The sequence below is a fragment of the Danio aesculapii genome, chromosome 8 (genome assembly GCF_903798145.1).
Source record: "Danio aesculapii chromosome 8, fDanAes4.1, whole genome shotgun sequence".
NCBI classification, from domain to species: Eukaryota; Metazoa; Chordata; class Actinopteri; order Cypriniformes; family Danionidae; genus Danio; species Danio aesculapii.
Genome location: NC_079442.1, coordinates 52,966,298 through 52,985,443, shown reverse-complemented (window position 1 = coordinate 52,985,443; position 19,146 = coordinate 52,966,298). Strand labels below are relative to the sequence as shown.

The following is a 19,146-nucleotide window of genomic DNA, read 5'->3' as shown; positions in this document are numbered from 1 at the left end:
ATTGTAAAAATCATGAAAATAGTAAGAAATTAGGTTACAATGACGAAAAGAAATCTTTACAAATGCTGTGAATAGTTCAAACCTCCAAATGATTATAACACATAGCCATTAACCAACAAAATAAAAATGCAAACCTTCAGATGATCTAAACTAAAAGTAAAATAATTTTGTGCTGTACTTATATGTGAGTATAAGCTATTGAGATTGATTATGTCTACCAAAAAAATCATATTTTATAGATTTTCTGTTAGTTTTGAAAATGTTTTAATTGGCATCATTTGATTTATTTTGTTTATTTTTTTTTTTGCATTCAATAGAACATTGTACAAATAGTTTTTTTATTTTATTATTATTATTTTAATTTTCAACAGAACAACAGTGGTACTGGTATCTTGTAACAATATGTAAAGCAGTTTTTGTTGGACATTCTAACAAATGCATGCAAATGCAACAAAGCAAAGACAAAAATAAAAGGAGATAAAACAAATTTAGAAAGACATATTGTCACCTTAGAGTTATAAAGTTCTATCTGACATGTTTGTCAAAATTGTGTTATTGACATATTCTTATTAAATGACAACTTATTAACTTTATGGGATGTTTTTTGTATGTTGTAAGTTTAAATTTTAAGACTTTTTATTTAAACAAATGTTACACACATACTGTTTGCTATGAAATGCAAAAACTTTGAAGCTCAACATCTCAAAATCATTCAGAACGCAGATAGAACCTTATAATTCCAAGGTGAAGAAATAGTCATGGAGTACCCTCAAGAAAAATCCAGAAGGAGGACCAAATGCGCCAGAACACATCAGATCTTTGATGTAAATCATAGGTAAATTTTTCAAGTGGTAGAAGTCTGGTTGCCTGACTCAGCCACATATTGACTGGAGGTATCTGAGCAGTTGACCATAATAATAATAATAATAATAATAATAATAATAATAATAATAATAATAATAATAAACATTTTTTGGCCAAGTATATGCAAAAATTCAATACACATTCTTCATCATAGAATTCATATTTTAAAAGCTCTCAATGTCAGTTAATGTATTTATTTTATTTTCATATAGAGTACCTCAAATCTATACATGTTGTAAGCAGTTAGGCGTTCAATAATGCTCCAAATTAACACCACTGATTGATTTAAGAGGCATGCATACATACTGTACATGTATATGTATTTGAAAAAAAAGAGACAACAATTTGGTTATAGATTATGAAATTCAGATTTTATTACATGCTTTAGATTCAGTGTTAAGGTCATCGTCTTCTTTCTTTACAGTAAAAGAAAATCTGTAGTCAATGTCATATTCATCAGTTGGAGCTTTATTTAAAAAATGTATGTTCTCTGCTCCGGCCAAAACATGCAGGTACCTTGCAGGTCTCTAGCTTGCACCCTCGTGTCGTAGTTTTTTTTTTCTCAGTTATTTTGTTGCTTTCTGAGAATGATGATCCACAGACCTTTTAACCCCTCTTCGTTTAGGCCACATGTCGTACCTTAAAAGAAGAACACAACCACATTAAAATGTATTAACATCCTTTGGACTGGGTAGCCTTATGCTTATGTTTGTGCTAAATAATACAAATACATACTTTTCAGTAGCACACAAGCAGGACAGTTCTCTGAAGGAACCAGGATGAGTTGAAAGGTATTTGGTATTTATAATGGTTGGCCATCTCTGCCACAAGAATCCTCTGTTCTCTTGAAGAGTCCTTACTAGCAGGATAATGTTGAACGCCCTTCTCGTTGTTGTTAGATCGACAGTGTCTGAAATGTATTCATAAGAAGAAAGTTGTCTCACATGGATTATACATCAACTTTTAAAGAATCAAAACTGACAGAAGTCTAGTGTACATACCATGCTATAAGGCGAAGACATCCACATCACTTCTGTTTTTTGTTGTCTTTGCTTCTGCTAGTGAAAATACAAAACAATAATAGTAACACTTACAATTATTCATGACTATATGTAATATTAATAATAATTTCCTCACCGTCTGCCCACTTCTCTACATCATAAACCAAAGTCTTCCAATTGGTTTCCGGTCACTGCCAGTTTCATGGATTCTGTTTTGCAACTTGCATTGCAGAGCTGTTGTGGTCTACAGTGATAAGAAATCAAAAATCATAATACTATTCAAATAGGTTACTGAACATCTAAAACAAACTCTACTGGATGTCTTTACCTTCTGATATCAACAGGTCAGCGAGATGGGCAAATAGTTGAACATCTGCTAATTCCAGCACATGACCATGAGAGTTACAGTAGCATGTCTGGTCACTGCAATCCAAGAGAGGAAACATTGCACTGTTCCAACCTCCTTCCCAACAGTTAAACCACGCCTGTCCTGGTATGCCAATATCCTGGAAAGCAATAACAAAATTTTGGCATTAGTTTAAGATGCTCATATAGTTCACCAATCTCACATTAAAACTCATGTGCTTTGGCATGGAACACCAAAATGAAGGACTTAAAGAGGGTGCTGGAACTTTGGACAGCTTTTTGCAACTCTTTGGAGGTAGTGTCATTAGTTAATGTAGTCCACAAATCTTCCTGTCAAGAACAAGTACATGACAGTTTATATCTTCTAATCTAATTTTACTAGGTGAACATCAAAGAGCTGTTTTCTTGTTAATTTAGTTTCAACAAATACAGTTTAAAGTACCTAGTACATCCTTCTTGCAAATACTATCCACCTTGTATTGCACAGACTCCCACTCAAGAATATCTAAGAAAAATGTCTGCTGAGATCTTGGCAGTCTATTAAAAATAATTATACCAACATCTTTTCCACCTACAATGGAAAGAATATAAAAATATTTTATGATATCAATTAATTACTTGCATGACCAAATCTGAGATAAAAAAGCCATCATTATGCCTTAGTTTAAATAAAACCAAAATTTCACTCTAGCCCACTGTCACCTAGGTCTACAGATACAGGGACTAATGGAAACAATGAAGTACACACCAACAGTCACTGGAGCAAGGCCCTCTCACAGTTGGGACGATTGGAGTTCTTATGAGCTGTACAAGATTAAAACAACAGAAAATTAACATTAATAACATTTCAACTTATCCCAAGACTAGTAGACAAGCAGCATAAGCAGACTTCTAATTTCCTGGACTCCAATGTGGACAGCCGAATAAGTTTATGGTCTATAAGGTGTCATACAAATCAGACAAAACACTTTCTGTAAAATAAAAAAAAAGGTGGGCCATTAATCAACACATAGAACAAATTGTTTTAAACAGTTAAGCCACTATATTTTGTGAGCTTATACTGTAGTTTAATGTTTTTCATAAACAATAGTAAGAATAAAACTTATGCGTCTCTTTCCGTTAATACAATAGTAGTGGAAGAATAAATGCATGTAAATTTTATCTCATACAATCATATATGCCTAAACATTGCAGATATTTTATATACATGGAATGAAAAACTAACCCTTTATTGATTCCAGATTGGTCTTGGCCTTCCTTACACAATGTGTCTCTTTCTCCACCATACCCTTGGTTCAGTTGTCTTTACTGGAGTTGCTTCCTGCAGATCACCAAGTTGTCATCAAGACTTGAGCTTATAATTGAAATCTTGATCAATCCGAGTATCAAGGTTCAAAAGTTGCTCTTGAAGTTCTGAATCACTCATTGTGATAGGCAGAAACAGACTGAAAGACACAAGGATTAAACAAACAAACACAAATGTGTTAACAGAGATAGAGAGAGGGACAAGTGCAATTTAACAATATAAACATGGGTTCTAAAAGTGCCTTTACCTTTTGCTTATTAATAAAATTGGGAAATTGGATTTAAAGTAATTCGAAGAACCTAAAAAAACAAAATATTCATATCTGAACACCTTATACTTGGCATGAAAAATAATTGCAGTTACAATGTAGCCTTTAAACTTAAGAGAAACACTTGATTTGCTTTAATATTGATGTAGTTATTAATACAATTGTATTATTAGAGGTAATATTTATTGCATATTGCATAATTTATTTAGATTTTGGACGATTACTATTGTGGAAAACAACAATCTGGTAACACTGCTCCTCATCTTCAAATGTATAACTATATTGTTCTGAGCTATGCACGACTATATGTGGGGAAAATATATTTTTTAATAAATGAACTTAGATGTAGGTAGATAACATCGCTAGTTTGCAGTACATGCTTTATTTATATCAAGTCTGCAGTCATTTAATGCATCAGGAGATAACTTCCCTGCTTTTATAAAAGTTCTAAACAAACCCCTTATCTAAATCAACAAATCGCCTTTATTTGTTTACTTTTTACTTACCGCGTGGAAAACCGCAGTGGACCTTGGGATCGCAATGAACCTTGGGATTGCGACCATAGACTGTAAAAAAAAAATAGATCTCGACGTACTATGACCCCAACTTCAATGAATAATTTAATAATACAAAGATCAGCTAAAAATATTTTTAAAACTTAGTACTTTAAATGTAATATTTTTTAAGTTAAAAAAACAAACAAATTAATCAGTTTTATTAGGCATAATTACCCTAAACTGGGCAATTGAATATAATTTCACTCATTAAATATAAAGTAAATGATAACATATTTATAAATACCAACTAATCTCCAATAAAAAAAAAAAAAAATACATTATGTAGCATTAACCTACCACATATTGCTGCAGTTTAACTCATCGGTGAACTCACCGGTGATGCATTTTGACCAATAGCTGAGCGATGTTAAACTCACTGTTGAATAGAAGTCACGTTGACCGATGTATATTCTCATTTACAGTTGTCTCGACCCTCTTTACAGACGCTTTTCATGAACAAAACAAAAATCACATATTTAAAAAAAAAACTTATAATAGACGTTAACCAGGTTTAAAATATTGCGTTGACATATTTTGATGGCTTTGAACGTCTCCGTATGACGCCTGAGGCAACCCATTGAAAGCAATGGAATTCCTTCTGCGTCGGTTTAGAAAAACTAGTACACTATGTCAATAATAATAATAATAAAAAAACTGCGTCTGGTACCCTGTGTCAACAATAATAATTAAAATACTGCGTCTGGTACCCTGTGTCAACAATAATAATTAAAATACTGCGTCTGGTACCCTGTGGCTGTAATAATAATCAAAATACTGCGTCTGGTACCCTGTGGCTATAATAATAATCGTAATACTGCGTCTGGTACCCTGTGGTTATAATAATATTTAATAAAAATATTTTTTAAAAAGCGCAGCATCAGGTACCCTATGGCAAAATAAGTCGTGCTAGAGACACGAAAATGATTTCCTATTGAAATACATTGGATGGAAATTCGTGCAAGGTGACACGAAAAAAGAGGGAAATTCGTGCCCATGAACACGAATCAATAGATTAAATTTCGTGACTATTTCACGAACTGCCGTGAGACTGGGTTGCACAGGTTAACATGAGTCTAAAGGCACAGGTTAACATGAGTCTAAAGGCACAGGTTAACACGAGTCTAAAGGCACAGGTTAACATGAGTCTAAAGGCACAGGTTAACACGAGTCTAAAGGCACAGGTTAACACGAGTCTAAAGGCATAGGTTAACACGAGTCTAAAGGCACAGGTTAACATGAGTCTAAAGGCACAGGTTAACACGAGTCTAAAGGCACAGGTTAACGTGAGTCTAAAGGCACAGGTTAACGTGAGTCTAAGGGCACAGGTTAACGCGAGTCTAAGGGCACAGGTTAACGCGAGTCTAAAGGCACAGGTTAACACGAGTCTAAAGGCACAGGTTAACACGAGTCTAAAGGCACAGGCTAACGCGAGTCTAAGGGCACAGGTTAACGCGAGTCTAAAGGCACAGGTTAACGCAAGTCTAAAGGCACAGGTTAACACGAGTCTAAAGGCACAGGTTAACGTGAGTCTAAAGGCACAGGTTAACGTGAGTCCTAACGAGTCCACAACCACAGCACGACATATATTGACTGATAAAGATATCAAAACCGTCCTCAACATGCAGTCCTTAATAGCTCAGTTAGACGGATCGATTGATACTTGCGCTGAACTTTTTGACTTGGGTTCGATTCCTGTTGATGACATGTAAATTATAATTATTTTTTTTACATTAGTTTTGGTTATATACTGTTCTGCCACACAAATATTCAAATCAATAATGTTTACACTGACACCAAGTAATAAGAATATTTATTTGGTATGGGCATGTTTTGTTGCTTTGAAAAAGTGACAAATCTGCCGCACTGTAGAAACATCATAGCAACACCCTAAACTCATTTAGAAACCTGTCCACTTTAGTACCACCATAGCAACCACTCAAAACACCTTTGAAACACCATAGTAACACAACACATTTATAACAACCTTCCACTTTAGTAACACCATAGCAACCCCATAGCTACATATCAAACACATTTAGAACACCTGTCCACTTTAGTAACACAAGAGCAACCAGTCAAAATACCTTAGCAACCCATAGCAACACAACAAATTTAGAACAATCTTCCACTTTAGTAACATCATAGCAAGACCATAAAAACCCTAGCAACACATTTAAACATTTAGAACACCTTTCCACTTTAGTAACATCATAGCAACATCATAAAACACCCTAGCAACCCCATAGCAACACATCAACAACATTTAGAACACCTTTCCACTTTAGTAACATTCTATCAACCACCAAAACACCTTAGCAACACCATAACAACACATTAAACTCATTTAGAACACATGTACATTTTAGTAACACCATAACAACCACCAAAACACCTTATCAATGCCATAACAACACATCAAAAACATTTAGAACACCTGTACACTTTAGTAACACCATAGCAACCACCAAAACACCTTAGCAGCCCCATAACAACACATCAAAAACATTTAGAACACCTGTACATTTTAGTAACACCATAGCAACACCCTAAATTCATTTAGAAACCTGTCCACTTTAGTAACACCATAGCAACCACTCAAAACACCTTTGAAACACCATAGTAACACAACACATTTATAACAACCTTCCACTTTAGTAACACAAGAGCAACCACTCAAAACACCTTAGCACCCCATAGCAACACAACAAATTTAGAACAATCTTCCACTTTAGTAACATCATAGCAACACCAAAAAACACTAGCAACACATTAAAAACATTTAGAACACCTTTCCACTTTAGTAACATCATAGCAACATCATAAAACACCCTAGCAACCCCATAGCAACACATCAACAACATTTAGAACACCTTTCCACTTTAGTAACATAACAGCAACTAGCTGTTAGTTGCTAAACACACTAGCAACTTCATAGCAACACATCACAAACAGTTAGAACACCTGAACACTTAGTAACACCCTAGCAACACATCAAAAACATTTAGAATACCTGTCCACTTTAGTAATACAAGAGCAACCACTCAAAACACCTTAGTAACCCATAGCAACACAACAAATTTAGAACACCCTTCCACTTTAGTAACATCATCACAACACCATAAAAACCCTAGCAACACCATAGCAACATAATAAAAACATTTAGAACAGCTTTCCATTTTAGTAACACCATAGCAACATCATAAAACATCCAAGCAACCCCATAGCAACACATCAAAAACATTTACAACACCTGAACACTTTAGTAACATCATAGCAACAACATAAAACACCATAGCAACCCCAAAGCAGCACATCAAAGACATTTAGAATACATGAACACTTTAGCAACACCCTAGCAACCCCATAGCAACACATCAAAAACATTTAGAACACCTTTCTACTTTAGTAACATCGTAGCAACAACATAAAACTCCCTAGCAACCCCATAGCAACACATCAACAACATTTAGAACACATGAACACTTTAGTAACATCCTAGCAACCCTATAGCAACACATCAAACATATTTAGAAAACTCGTTCACTTTAGTAAAGTCATAGCAACCACCTGAAACACCCTAGCAACCCCATAGCAACATGTCAAAAACATTTAGAACACCTGAACACTTTGGTAACATCCTAGCAACAACATAAAACACACTAGTAACCTCATGGCAACACATCAACAACATTTAGAACACCTGAACACTTTAGTAACATCCTAGCAACCCCATAGCAACAGAACAAATTTAGAACACCTTTTCACTTTAGTAACATCATAGCAACAACATAACACCATAGCATCCCCATAGCAACACATAAAAACATTTAGAACATCTGAACACATTAGTAACATCAAAGCAACAACATAAAACACCCTAGCAACCTCATAGCAACACATCAAAACATTTAGAACACCTCTCCACTTCAGTAACATCTTAGCAACAACATAAAACACCCTAGCAACCCTAATAGCAACACATCAACAACATTTAGAACACCTGAACACTTTAATAACATCCTAGCAACCCCATAGCAACACATCAAACATATTTAGAACACCTGTCCATTTTAGTAGTCATAGCAACCACCCAAAACACCCTAGCAACCCTATAGCAACAACATAGCAAACACAAACACATTTAGAACACCTCTACTTTAACAACACCATAGCAACTCATAGCAACCACTCAAAACACCTTAGCAACCCCATAGCAACACAACAAATTTTGAACACCTTTTCACTTTAGTAACATCATAGCAACAACATAAAACACCATAGCATCCCCATAGCAACACATAAAAACATTTAGAACATCTGAACACATTAGTAACATCAAAGCAACAACATAAAACACCATAGCAACCCCATAGCAACACATCAAAAATGTTTAGAACACTTTAACACTTTAGTAACATCCTAGCAAGAACATAAAACACCCTAGCAACCTCATAGCAACACATCAAAAACATTTAGAACACCTCTCCACTTCAGTAACATCCTAGCAACAACATAAAACACCCTAGCAACCCTAATAGCAACACATCAACAACATTTAGAACACCTGAACACTTTAGTAACATCCTAGCAACCCCATAGCAACACATCAAACATATTTAGAACACCTTTCCATTTTAGTAGTCATAGCAACCACCCAAAACACCCTAGCAACCCTATAGCAACAACATAGCAAACACAAACACATTTAGAACACCTCTACTTTAACAACACCATAGCAACTCATAGCAACCACTCAAAACACCTTAGCAACACAACACATTTAGAACACCTTTTCACTTTAGTAATAGCATGGCAACCACAAAACACCTTAGCAACACAACACATTTAGAACACCTGAACACTTTAGTAACATCATAGCAACAACATAAAACACCCTAGCAACCCCATAGCAACACATCAAAACATGTAGAACACCTGAACGCTTTAGTAACATCAAAGCAACAACATAAAACACCCTAGCAACCCCATAACAACACATCAAAAACATTTAGAACACATGAACACTTTAGTAACATCCTAGCAACAACATAAACACCCTAGCAACCCCATAGCAACATACAAAACACAATTAGAACACCTCTTTACTTTAGCTACCTCGTAGTACCACCATAGCAACTATATTTAAAAACCAAATCTAGTGTTGAAAGGCTGAAAAAGTGTTTTTGGTGACCCATGTTTTAATTATTCACCTGCATTATCTCCCAGAATCACCAATGCTACATTTGCATTAGCATAATAAACAGTAACCCACAGGCAAGCCCACTAGTAAACACAAGCAGTCGCCGGGGTCTATTGAGAATATGTAAAAGCGGTGCGGTTGAGCGCTTTGTTCTTCATTCGTGGGCCTTTTGCAAAGAGACTCTCCTCTCTCTGTTCATCCGTCTTCACTAAACAGCCAATTTGGTGTTTTGAGGTTTGTGCGTTTTGAGTCTGAGTTCATTCCTCTGGCTTCCACACAACATCTTACACACTATTCTTCACACAGCGGCACAACACGGGTCAGCTTCAAAAAGACGCAGATGCTCTGAGGGAAAAGACCCTTGGGGCAGAAGGGAACAAGAAGGAATTGATAAAGGAGACAACGCAGTATAAAGGGGCCTGAACAGGCAGAAAGACTTAAAGGACACACAGAAAGACTGAATACAAATGACTGCGGAGCTGGAAAACCTGACAGCGCCAACAAACCCTCTGCAAAAGCACTGAGAACAGAGTCCAGTGATTAATGCTGCTTTCTCACACTAAACTGCTGCTGAAAGAAATGGAGATTTGATTGGTCTGATGTTTGACTGTCAGACTCGGACTCTGCCAATGAGAGTTTGGGGCGGGGCTATCTGTTTAATTTCTACAAATATCCACAAATTATGGTGGATATGTGTAATTGTGTCCATAGATCAATAGAACGATGGATAGAATGATGGATGGATAGAATGATGATAGAATGATGGATGGATGGATGGATAGAACAATGGAGAGAACGATGGATAGAACAATGAATGGATAGAACGATGGATAGAACGATGGATAGAATGATAGATGGATGGAAAGAATGATGGATAGAACAATGGATGGATGGATAGAACAATGGATGGATGGATGGATGGGTGGGTGGATGGAATGATGGATGGATAGAACAAAGGAAAGAAAGATGGATAGAACAAAGGATAGACAATAGATGGATGTATAGAACGATGGATAGAACAATGGAAAGATGGACAGAACAATGGATAAAACTATGGATGAATGTTAGATTGATGGATAGATGGATAGAAGGATGGACATAACAACGGATAGAACGATGAATGGATGGACGGATGGATGGATGGACGGACGGACGGATGGATAAAATGATGTTTGGATAGATAGAACAATGGATGGATAGAACGATGGATAGAATGATGGATAGAACAATGGGTGGATGATAGAACGATGAATAGAATGATGGGTAGAACAATGGGTACATGATAGAACGATGGATAGAATGATGGATAGAAAAATGGATGGATGCTAGAATGATGGATAGAATGATGGATAGAACAATGGGTGGATGATAAAACGATGGATAGAATGATGGATAGAAAAATGGGTGTATGATAGAACGATGGATAGAATGATGGGTAGAACAATGGATGGATGATAAAACGATGGATAGAATGATGGATAGAACAATGGATGGATGCAAGAACAATGGATAGAATGATGGATAGAACAATGGATGGATGATAGAACGATGGATATACGGATGGACGGACAGACGGATGGATGGATGGACAATCGATGGATAGAACAATCGATAGATAGAACGATCAATGGAGGGATAGAACGATCGACAGATGGATAGAACGCTGGATAGAACAATGGATGGATGGATAGAACAATGCATGAATGGATGAATGAATGGATAGAATGATGGATAGAATTTTGTATGGATGGAACAATGGATGGATAGACAGATGGAACAATCGATGAATAGAATGATCAACGGATGGATAGAACAATGGATAGATGGATGGATAGAATGATGGATAGAATTTTGTATGGATGGAACAATCGATGGACCGAACGATCGATGGGTGGAATGATCGATGGATAGAATGATTGACGGATGAATAGAACAATGGATAGAACAATGGATGGATGGATAGAACAATGAATAGAACGATGGATGGATAGAACTATTGATGGATGGATAGAACAATAGAACGATGGATGGATGGATGGATGGATGGATGGATGGATGGATGGATGAATAGAACGATCAACGGATGGATAAAACAATGGATAGAATGATGGATGGATGGATGGATGGATAGAATGATTGATGGATGTATAGAATGATGGATAGAACAATGGATGGATGACTGGATAAAACGATAGATAGATAGATAGATAGATAGATAGATAGATAGATAGATAGATAGATAGATAGATAGATAGATAGATAGATAGATAGATAGATAGATAGATAGATAGATAGATAGATAGATAGATAGATAGATAGATAGATAGATAGATAGATAGATAGATAGATAGTTCCTCATACAAAAGGGTTTTTAAAACTCTCCGTGTTTGATTTTCTTTTTTTATATACACATTTGTGCCGTTGAACTGTTGTATAAACACAATATCACACTCGTAGCAGTGCGATATGGCTGTATATCAGCACTGGTGGGATGCCTGCAACCTCGCTGCCAACACACACCTCTCACCAATGCTGATATACAGCCATATTGCACTGCTACGAGTGTGATACTGCTCATGTATTCAAAGAAATTCACTAGGCATAATTATGATGATTTATGTTCAGTGTGTTAATCAGCTCATATCAGTCGGGTGCTTTTTGATTCTCCTCCATTTAAGAGTCATTTTAAAAAGGGCATCTGAATGGTCTGTTATTATTATTTGTTTCAATGTCACTGTCATTATCTGCAATCTGTACTGTACTGCATGTTCGCTGACACTGAGATGTTTGGCTAAATATGAACAGAATCTGAACTCATGGAAACTGGACAGAGAAATAAAGCAGATCTCTCGACATGACTGAGGGTTTTACACAAGTCTTTTTCCACTTCAGCTTTTTGAGTTTCCCAGAATCCATCAGTCATGATGAGAAATCGAGAACCGCTTCAGTCTCTGCTGGAAAAACATGGTAAAGATAGAGTATATCTACGGTCGGAAGTTAATCATAATCATTTATATTATTACAAAACTGCAACTAGCGTACAACAATAATGACTGATTTACATTACTGTGAGGGTTGGGGTGGGGGTAGGGGTTAAAAATACAATTTAATAATGGGTAATTTAATAAATAATATGAATAATACACTGTTTAACTACTGCTTTTACATTACTGTGAGGGTTGGGTTAAGACTTGAGGTGGAGGTAGGGGTTAAAATACAATTTAATAATGGGTAATTTAATAAATAATATGAATAATCCACCATTTAACTACTGCTTTTAAATTACTGTGAGGGTTGGGGTGGGGGTAGGTATTAAAATACAATTTAATAATGGGTTATTTAATAAATAATATGAATAATACACCGTTTAACTACTGCTTTTACATTACTGTGAGGGTTGGGTTAAGACTTGAGGTGGAGGTAGGGGTTAAAAATACAATTTAATAATGGGTAATTTAATAAATAATATGAATAATACACCGTTTAACTACTGCTTTTACATTACTGTGAGGGTTGGGTTAAGACTTGAGGTGGAGGTAGGGGTTAAAAATACAATTTAATGGGTAATTAAATATATAATATGAATAATTCTCTGTATAATTACTATTTTTACAGAACTCCGGGGGTTAGGGTAGGGGTAGATGTTAATAAAATGCTGTTTAATGGGTAATTTAATAAATAATATGAATAATACTTGGTATAATTACTGTTTTTACATTACTGTGAGGGTTGGATTTGGGGTTGAGGTGGAGGTAGGTGTTAAAAATACAATTTAATAAATATTATGAATAATACTTGGCATAATTTTTATCTTTACGGTACTGTGATGGTTGATTTTAGAGTTGGGATGGGGGTAGGTATTAATAAAATACTATTTAATAGGTAATTTAATGAATAATATGAATAATTCTCGCTATAATTACAGTTTTTACATTACTGTGAAGGTTGGGTCTTGGGTTGGGGTAGGAGTAGACTTAATAAAATGCAGTTTGATGGGTAATTTAATAAATAATATGAAAACTACTTGGTATAGATAGTTTTTACATTACTGTGAGGGTTGGATTTAGGATTGGGATAGGAGTATGCTTAATAAAATGCAGTTCAATGGGTAAATTAATAAATAATATGAATAATACTCTGTATAGTTACTGTTTTTACATTACTGTGAGGGTTGGGTTTAGGGTTAGGTTCAAGGTTGGCATTAAAAAATACAATTAAATGGGTAATTTAATAAAAAATGTGGAAAACACTCCGTATTATTACTATTTTTACATTACTGTGAGGGTTGGGTTTAGGGTTAGGTTCAAGGTTGGCGTTAAAATACAATTTAATGGATAATTTAATAAAAAAATATGTAATGTAATCCTATTATTACAGTTTTTAATTACTGTGTTGGTTTAATTACTGTGATGGTTACTGTGATGATTACTGTGATTTTAATTACTGTAATAGGGTTGGGGTAGACTTAATAAAATGAAGTTTAATTGGTAAATTTTTAAATAATACAGATACTACTTGGTATAATTACAGATTTTACATTTCTGTGAAGGTTGGGTTTAGGGCTGGGGATGAGGTAGGCATTAAAATACAATTTAAGGGATAATTTAATAGTTATTATAAATAATACTCATAGAATTACAGTCTCTACATTACTGTAATGGTTGGGTTTAGAGTTGTGTAGGGGTAGACCTAATAAAATGCAGTTCAATAGGTAATTTAACAAATAATATGAAGAATACTTGATATAATTACTGTTTTTACATTACTGTGAGGGTTGGGGTGGGAGTAGTTGTTAATAAAATACAATTTAATAGATAATTTATTAAATACTTTGTATAATTATTGTTTTTACTCTACTGTGATGGTTAGGTTTAGGGTTGGAGTAGGGGTAGACTTAATAAAATGCAGTTTAATGGGTACGTTAATAAATAATATGAATAGTACTTGATATAATTACTGTTTGTAAGTTAATAAATAATATAATTAATACTTGATATAATTACTGTTTTTACATTACTGTAATGGTTGCGTTTAGGATTGGGGTTGGGGTAAATACAATTTATTGGGTAATTTTATTAATTATATCAATAATACTTGTATAATTACTGTTTTTACAGTGCTGCAATGGTTGGATTCAGAGTTAGGGTAGGGGTAGACGTTAATAAAATTCGATTTAGCTAATTTTAACTGTTAACTAAATGTTAACTTATTTTATTTTTTTTTTAAGTGGATTGAACACAAAACAATTAAGTTGTTCCACCCCCCCAAAAATCGAAGTATTTTGTAAGTAGTTAGCTGTAAGTAGCTAAGTAGTTTGAACAATCAGCAAACATCATTTTTTTACTGTACTTTTTGCATTAGAAAATACCAGCATGATCTCACGAGCAAGCATACGCTTGTATAAGGTATATGAAGACGCATGCAGAAGGACTTTTAATTTTTCAATATCCTCGGACAAGTGCTTTGTGAACTGTATGCCATTATAAAATCGACGCGTTTAAGGTTTGATTTCTTTAAAAATCACTGACATTCACTGCCTGATTGATATACGATATAAAATGGGTCTCAGGTTGTACAAGAAGCACTGCATTAAATTAAATTTTTCCGTGCCGTCTATAAAATATAAACATTTATTTTACTTCAGTGTTTTCAGTAGAGTTTCCCTGCTAGCCTGCTGATCCTGACGGCGCTTGTGTGCAAACGGCTTTTCATCTCGTTTTACGCTTGATCAACTAAATGAATGCTTGAGTCTGTTTAACTGATTGTGATTTAATTATTACAACAACGATGCTGTAAAAGGCTGTATAAAACTGAAAAAAAGTCACATTAACCGCTCAGCGGAAGTTTATCGGCATGGGAAGAATTCTCCATTTCCACCTGGGGATACTCTTCCCGAGGCCCTCAGATTATGCAGAGTCACTGATTCGATCCAAGACCAACGACGAGATGATCCCAAGGTTTCCATATCCTGGACCAGGCCGTATCCTGAGCAGCTGCTGTGGTGGTCATGGAGGAGTGGAGAACATGAGACTGATTCCTGTGACGCTCCAGAGACAGACGAGTCTTCGCTGAGGCCAGCTTCGAGCCTCCGCCGCTGAGACTGCAGCTCTGCACAAGACGTTTGGCCAGCGGAGAAATTAAAATGGTCGTGCCCAACTGAGCCTGGTTTCTCTAAAGGTTTTTTTTCTTCACTTTCGCCAATTAGTGAAGTTTTTTCCCTCTCCGCTGTCGCCACTTGCTTGCATGGTTCAGGATCTGTAGAGCTGCGCATCGTTGGATTTGCTCTTCAGTGTTTGGACTCTCAGTAGTGATTATTAAACCACACTGAACTGAGCTCAACTGAACTGAACTTAAACACTGAAAACTGAACTACACTGTTCCAATTTACTATGATCTTTTATGTGAAGCTGCTTTGACACAATCTACATTGTAAAAGCGCTACACAAATAAAGGTGAATTGATTTGAATTGGAAGAAACACCAACTGTGCATATACCCTATACATACCATTTTAAAAAGGAGGCGTGGCACCAAACCCCCCGCCCCCAAACCCAACTGTCATTGGGGGAATAAGCAAATCGTACAAAAATCTACCAATGAAATTGTACAAATTAACCACTAAATCAAAAAGTGACCAATTGCTGTGAGATTGTGTTGGAAATACACCCTTTAGTTCAGTCAGAAATGAGTGTTGTCCACTGATTAAACACTCATGACTTACAGAAAGCTGAAAACCTGTAAGCATTGACTTCCATAGTAGGAAAAGCAAACACTGTGGCACTCAATGGTTGCAGGCATCCAGCTTTCTTCAAAATATTATCCTTTGTAGAGTAAAGAAAGTAAAGAGTAAAGAAAGGTTAGAAACCACTTGAGAGTGAGGAAAAATTGCATGAACTATCACTTTACAGCCTGATCTCACGAGAAAACTTAAGTATTTTACGTTTTGTCAGTTTAGTGGCTAATTCGTATGAATTTGTACGAGTTCAGTTGTACGAAATTGTACGATTTTCAAAAGGAGGCGTGGCACTTAACCCCACCCCTAAACCGTCATTGGAGGATGAGCAAATCATACTAAAATGTACAAATTAGATCGTATGAATTCATACGAATTAGCCATTACATCAAAAAGTTACCGTGAGAGTTTGTTGTACTTTAAGGTCTCAAATTTAGATTTGAAATTAAATAAGATGCCTTCGATTAACAGTGTCATCGATCAAAAGCCCAACACAAAGCAGCACAGACGTGCTCATGATCACACTCGTGTTCTTCTCATTGAACCAAATGAAGATTTTTTACCTTGAGAGAATGACGGATCGTCTCTCAGGAACGCAGACGCATAAATCAGACACGGATCTAATGGTATTCATAAAAGTCCCTGGCAGAACGTTTTATCTGAGTATGTGGTTGTTTTCCCCCGTCATAACTCTTTCTCTCGGAGCAGAAAAAAAATGGCGGGCTCCATTGAGTCATCAAATAACCAGCGTCTGTAAAGCAAGAGCTGCGTTTCTCCACGCCAGAGTATATGGACAATAGATCGAGGCCAGTTTTCAGATCCAGCCTTTCCCCTCATCAATCCTGTGATTTATAACAGCTAAAGGTTAGATGCCGTCTTTCCACAGTCTCTAAATGAATGGGCCGCTCCGCAATTAAATCTCTCTCCTTCTTTTCCATGAATCGAGAGGAGGCCTGGACGCAGAAGCAGAGTATTTTCATTGGCACTGAAGCTGTCCAGCTGAAATTAAGCGTGGATGAAATGTGCTGAATATTACAGATGGCATCCGGGCCAGGAGAGACAGTTGGACTGAGTTTTCCCATTGGCTTCTTGTCTATAGTTCTTTAGAAGAGTGTCTAAATCCGGGCTGCTGCTTCGCTCCAGACAATACTGCTCACCGCTGTGATCCTGATCCAGGAATCCAGCTCCGGGATTCTGAACAGCTCCATCAAAAAGTCAGAATTATTAGCCCTCCTGTTTAAGTTTTATTCTATTGTATTTTCTGTTAAACGGTGATAATCTTTGCCATGATAACAGCACATAACATTAGACTAGATATGTCAAAATTCTAGTATTCAGCTTAAAGGGACATTTAAAAGCTTAACTAGGTTAATTAGGGTAAAGTTAGGGTAATTAGGAAAGTCATTGTATAACAGGGTCAATCCAATACTAATATTGCTTAAGGGAGCTAATGATATTGACCTTAAAATGGGATTAAAACTATTAAAAGCCTAAATAAAACTTACTCCTGAAGAACAAATATTATAGGAAATACTATGAACAATTCCTGAATCTGTTCAACATCATTTGGGAAATATTTGAGGAAAGAAATTCACAGGAGGGAGAATTATTCAATACAGGTGTTCTGGGAAAATGTGCCCTGGGCTACATTTTTGTGAACCAAGAATTATGTGCTCGCAGGTACACGGGTCTACATTTGTATGTAAAACGAACGCTACGGCTTGATACAACTCACCGTTTACCTCCGTATTGACTGGTTTGCATGGTATATCTTTGCAAATGGTGTTAGTTTTGGTTTGAGTCTGGTGAAATACAGTTCCAGAAACCAGGTAAAATGAAACCCCCGAATCAAGCTGTGTGAGGTTTCGGTAGAAGCAAAAGGCAGCGATGGCTTTTCTCTTCTAGTTTGCTTTTGAAAACACTATGGGTTGTGTTTAGGTGTGTGTTTAGTGTGTGGGTCAGTCTATATCAAGCTAATATATTATGCACAATGATAATCTGACCAGCTTCTCTCACAGACGAGTACGAGAAGGACGTTAATATGTGCAGACAGGGGCATTAGCAAACGGGGGGGACAGGGGGGATAGGTCCCCCGCACTTTTAGAGACAGACCATTTGGAAACAGGTGATTAAGAATGTAAACCTTTGGATTTCATACAGCTGTCCTCCCCACTTTCAAAATGTCCACTACACCCCTGTGTGCAGAAATGTACACAGTGCTCTTTGGAGGATTTCTCAAGTCAGGTGGCGCATTAGACCAGGGGCTTATCTCCTGTTTCCAAAATGCATGATGAAAATAAATGATGTTCAATAAGATGTATTTGAAGCGATTTTTGATCACCTTAATCCAACTAAAGTCATAACTGAACTAAACAGAAATGGAATTAAGACATGTGTAGTATGCAGATATTAATGGCATTATTGAAGTAAACACCGCAATCAAACTATTACCGTCATGTAGGACTTTTCACCATATTTTCTGACAAGATTCACACATGTAGCTGTCATTAAAGGACTACACACGCACACACACACACACACACACACACACACACACATCACAAAATGCGAAAGTTTTACCATTTGGCGTGTGTTATTAAATTACATAACACCCTCACCAGTCCTTACTCCTTATTTGCATCTAATACCCTAGTTTATCATGGGGGCATGAATGAAATGTTCATGAGTGAATGTGACACTGCCGAACTGCTGTTAAAGTCACCCAAAATGACAGGAAACTCTTAAATGAAAGCACTTCAGGTAAACACCTTAATTATATTATTGTCTATTAAGGCAAATATAGCTAGATTACAGATGTCCATGTAAGCGTAGTCAGTCATGTCTTCAAAGTA

General features: G+C 36.1%; 1 long non-coding RNA gene across 3 annotated transcripts; it reads right to left on the bottom strand.

Moving 5' to 3' along the window:
• Positions 1-1,602: 1,602 nt before the first annotated feature.
• Positions 1,603-4,384, bottom strand: LOC130234225 (uncharacterized). Of its 3 annotated transcripts, none has more exons than XR_008838280.1 (7): positions 4,312-4,384; positions 3,457-3,676; positions 2,980-3,035; positions 2,194-2,561; positions 2,002-2,109; positions 1,866-1,919; positions 1,603-1,774 (listed from the first exon to the last, which is right to left on the bottom strand). It is a non-coding gene; the product is annotated as an uncharacterized LOC130234225 (long non-coding RNA). The 3 variants fall into 3 exon arrangements; XR_008838279.1 differs by having other exon boundaries at positions 1,866-1,922; positions 2,194-2,371; XR_008838278.1 differs by having other exon boundaries at positions 2,194-2,371.
• Positions 4,385-19,146: the final 14,762 nt, after the last annotated feature.